The following is a 5558-nucleotide window of genomic DNA, read 5'->3' as shown; positions in this document are numbered from 1 at the left end:
AAAATAATAAGATAAAATAAAAATAATAAAATAATAAAAGTAAAATAAAGAAATAATAATAAATAATAATGATAATAAAATCATAAATAAAATAAAACAATAATAAAATAATAGTAAAATAAAATAATAATAATGATAAAGATAAAGATAATTATAAAATAAAATAAAACGAAAATAATGATAATAATAATAATAATAATAATAAAAATAGTAATATTAATAATAAAAATAAATAAATAATAATAATAATATAATAATAATAATAGTATAAATAATAATAATAATAATTATAATAATAATAATTATTATTATAATAATAATAGTAATAAAACGAAAATTTAAAAATATAAAAAATAATAATGAAAATAATAATAAAATAAAATGAAACAATAATAATAAAACAGTAATATAAATAAAATAAAATAATAATAATGATGAAATAAAACAGTAATAATAAAACAATAGTAATTATTAATGATAGTAAAATCATCAATAAAAAAACAATGATAATAATAAAAATAATAACAAAATAAAATAAATAAAATAATAATAATTATTATAAAAATAATTATAAAATAAAATAAAATGAGAATAATAGTAATAATAATAATAAAAATAATAATAGTAATACAAATAACAATAATATAAATAATAATAATTATAATAATAATAAAACAAAATTTTAAAAATAAAAATAAAATGAAAATAATAATAATAATAAAATAAAACAATAATAATAAAACAGTAACATTAATAAAATAAAATAATAATAAAATAATTAATAAACAAAAACAATGATAATAAAAATAATATAATAAAATAATAGTAAAATAAAATAAAATAATAATACTAATAAATATAATTATAAAACAAAATAAAATGAAATTAATAATAATAATCAAAATAATAATAATAATAATAAAAAGAAAAAAGAAAAATAATAAAAATAAAAATGATAGTAATTGTAATAATAATAGTAAAATAAATAGTAATAATAATAATAATAATAATAAGGATAATAATAATAATAATGGTAAAATAAAATAAAATTAGTAATAAGAATAATATTAAGTGTGCTGTATTTAGAAGAAAACTTTAAACATCTTAGTCAAACCAAAAAGAAAAATCATGATAATCATAGCAATGATTGGGTCACAAAAGTCAAAAAGAAGAATCACGATAATCATACCAATGATTGGGTCACAAAGAGAACTCAATACAACGGAAACTACAAACACACATATAGAAGTTAAACAATACAAGAATTTGATTTAGGAGAAAACTTTCATACATCAATATATAACAATTGCATATAATGTCATTAAAACAAGAAATTACAGCTCCCCTAACCTGGATTTCCCGCTCCAATTGTGCTCTTAACGTCCCTTTTTGCCCCAAAATTGTCTTAGGTATTTTCTCCTATACTTGAGTGCACATTTTCCCCTCAAACACTTTCCTTTGGTTCAGTTTTGGTGTTCTGGAAAACCCTCTTAGGTGGCCACACGAAAATACACCACCTTTACTCACTCATTAAGCTTTCACCTAGTAATTACTACATTAATGTCCAAAAAACAAAACAATGATTTAAATGTATTCAAGTGCAATTAATTGGTGGTTTCAGCTCATCAATTACCACGATCCTTACCTCTCTAGCTTCTTTGGAGATAGCTAGGGTTTCTTGATCACTTACTAATGTAGCCAAAAATAATCCAAGCGTAAAAAGATCTATTTTGCACTAGCCAAGGTTTAAACTCACATCCACCCAATTATCAAGCATATGCATAACCATAAACCTATAAATGGTTCTTGACATATCATGCACACATATACTCATAACATCATGCCACATGTTCATATATGCGCCTATAATAAATTAAATAATTAAAAAATAACATTAATGCCATACGTAAGACTTAAACCCAAGTCCCTCTTAAATGCACCAAACGTGTCTAACCACTTAGGCTACCATTGCTCATTTGTCATAATTCTCTACATTAATTACTTTATAGATTCCTTCCCTCACAATTATTAAATAAATATTTATTTATTTACTTAATTTTCCTGGGTCTTACAGGCCCTGTTAGTCGGAGTTCATGGTGGTGCCCCATCTATATAATTTGGTAAGGATTCAAGGTAAGGTTGCATCCTAACACTCTAAGGAGGCAGTTAGTCTCACATAGAGCGGACTAACTCTTGTGGTGAGAGTAACAGGAGGCCTGAAATTCATTAAGGACTAACCTTGTGTGTGGAGGTTGAGACATTGTAACACTTAGCTTGGGGGTGAGCAGCTCGGTAGAGCAGGGAAATCCACCACAAGTGCAAGCATCCGCTAGATCTGACTAAATTATATGTATCCGGATTAGTCGAGTCTGAGTCTTAGTGTATTGTTTGAAAAGTCATAACATGTTTGGCCGAATATACTGCTTAGATTGTGAAATAGCATGTAATTGTATGATAAACTGTTTTATATTCTAGCTTACCCTTTTGCTTGTTTGATTGCTTTATGTGTGGTCCTTCTCCTTTTGCGATGATCATCAATTTATTGATGTGAGCAGATGCGAGAAACACCTGTGGTCAACAGGGAGGTGATGGTTCTGCTGAGTAGCCACTTGGGCTGGATTCTACTGTTTTGAGCTTTAGTATAGGGCTATAGCCCATGTATTGGCTTGTCCTTTAAATCTCAATTTGATTACTGTGGAACTTTGTATCTTGTATCTTGTTTTGTTTTGACATCATTGTGTGCCTTAAATATTGTAAGGAGTAATGTTTATGCTTCAAGACCGCGCTACTATGTTATCCTGTATGACATTTCCTTTAATTAGAATTATTGATTAAATGGACGTTACATTTAGAACATAAAAAACTACAATTTGGTTTATACAATTCATAACTGTAATAGTTAAATTTTGGATTGTATAATGAAAAGAAACACTTTATTAAAAGAATATTCCGTATTATATAATATAGAATTTTAATTTAGATGTACCGATGATAAAATTTGTAAAGTAATTTTAAATCTACAACATATTCTTAGAAATACATTATCGATTCAACAATTTAAAAATATACTATCTGAATTCCACATTCTAGATTACAAAATAAAAAAATGTTGAATATTAAAAGATTATGGTTTGTACAATTTGAAACACAACATCCAAATTTTTAACTTCCGAATTATGCAATCTAGAAATTTTTCGGTGACTCAATTTGAAGTCTTTCTAACAAAATTATATGGAGGAATATTTTTGACACTAATCATACTTCATGGAAATGTAGAAAGAAGTTATTTGGGTATATTGGAAGAAAAAGCTCAAATAGATGTTCACTAAGTCCATGGGTCTGTCATGATATATGGTGGTGTCTTAGTTGCTCAAGTTAAATGCTTGTTGATTATTACTCTTATTTTGCGGAAAGATAGTTTATTATTGTCTTTGTGCAAAAAATACTATTACATGCAAGTAAATAGGCGGTTGCGTATTTGATGGAGAAGACAAATAAACTTTAACATAATTAAGATACGCGAATAAAATGTGTTCTAAGGTGGCTTGATGATTTATTTGATCCAATGAAATGTTTTATTTTGATGTTCTTGGTTGAAACTTTGTTTGATTGAGTTATTAAGTTTCTTTTCTCCTTTTTATTTGTCGCAACTTGAATAGATATATTATTGTTTATTTTTTTCAAGTTTTAAGGAAGATGCATAGAAAAAAATAGGTTTAATTATATTTGTTTTTGTTAAAACTAGTGTTATACCCGACGGGTGCTGTGTTTTTTTTTTTTTATAATTTTGTATTTGTAAAATAAAAAAATATTAATTATTTTTGGAGTAAATAATTATTTTATATATGTTATTATACAATATTATTGTCTATATGAATAATAATAATAATAATAAATATTAAAGTTAGATATTACTAGAATCAAGATCGATCAACATTGTCGTTATAGTTTTAATAGAGTATTTTAAAAGTACTTACAAATAGTTTTATATATTTTGTTACTTGGAATAAAAAATTTTATACTTTTTAATAAATTACTTTGAAATCAACAACACGCTACTTCGTTCCTCTTCCTATCAGTCGAGTATCTCCGCTCCTTACTCTAACAAGTATGCTTCTAAACTCCAAGCTCTAAAGAACCTTTGCTTACAAATAATCATAAATATTTTGTTAGATGAAATAACAATATATTATGTTTTTTAATTATTTACTCATAAATGAATTAGTTACAAATAATATTATGGTTATTATTATTGTGATATTTATGTATTAAAATGTCACTGGTTACTATAATTTTGGAGCGATATATTAATTAAAAGTTTAATATAAAAGTGAGAATTTTTTTTTTAATATTTTGGAATACAAAATTACAAACATTGGAAGTAATATATGGAAAATGATGTTTTAAGAGGGAAAATACATTTTAGTGGATTTGTGTGCGTTCAAATGAAAAGTTTAACCCTAAGTGGAGAAGGGAAAGAGAACTTCATAACTGTATCAAGAAAATTGTGCATTAAAAATTTCAAAAATTCATTAACATGTTTTCATTGTGAAAAAATAAGTTTGTTTGTATATAATATGAAAATACATTAGATTGGAAGACGACCGTTAATTAATACTTGTATAATCAATTGTTTATTTAAATAAAAAAATATATTTAAGTGTTATAATTGTGTATAATTATATATAATATTTAAATAAATAGTTTGATAATATTTAGATGTAAATTTATATGCTTTAAATTATAAAATTGATTAGTGATGTGTAGTTATACCATATAAAATAGTTGAGGTGGAGTTTACACTTTCGATATAAAATGTAGACATAAGATATTTTAGGGATCCGGACAAAATAATAATACAAAGAATAACAACCACGATAATGATAATTATAATTATTATAATACTAATACAAAATAATAGTACTATTATTAATAACATTAATATTAATAATAAAAGTAATAATAATACTGAATATTTATTAATACTAATATTAACACTAATACTAATAATAATATAATATTATGGATCATGTAAAAAAGAATAATAGTGTGAAAACAATTATATAACTAATCACAAGTATTCTTAGCAATAAATTAATTAAAAATAAATAATATTTATTTCAGAATAATAATAATAATAATAAATTTTTTAATAATAATGTTAATAATTATACTAATGTAATACAACTTATGATGCACGGATACGATATGTGTATCAGATACATCACGTATTCGATATGTCGATACATTTATTTTGAAAATAATAGGACATGATAGGTGATATATGAATATTGAAAAGTGTATCATAATTCTTAAAAACATAATAAATATAAGATTGTTATTGTGTTAATCCAAATTAAACCATATGTACTAAAGTCTTCAACATATAAAATATAAATTATTGTCATCATCAAAATACCACTACTACAAGAAAACTTTTAAATAATGATCAATTTTAGTAACAAAAAATATGTTAGAGACCAATTTTCTAATTAGAAACCAATTATTTTAGTAGTCAAAACTATGTTAGCTAATGTTAGTGACCAATTTATACACTA

This window comes from Vigna unguiculata, chromosome 8 (genome assembly GCF_004118075.2).
Source record: "Vigna unguiculata cultivar IT97K-499-35 chromosome 8, ASM411807v1, whole genome shotgun sequence".
NCBI classification, from domain to species: Eukaryota; Viridiplantae; Streptophyta; class Magnoliopsida; order Fabales; family Fabaceae; genus Vigna; species Vigna unguiculata.
Note: the sequence above shows the minus strand (reverse complement) of the source record.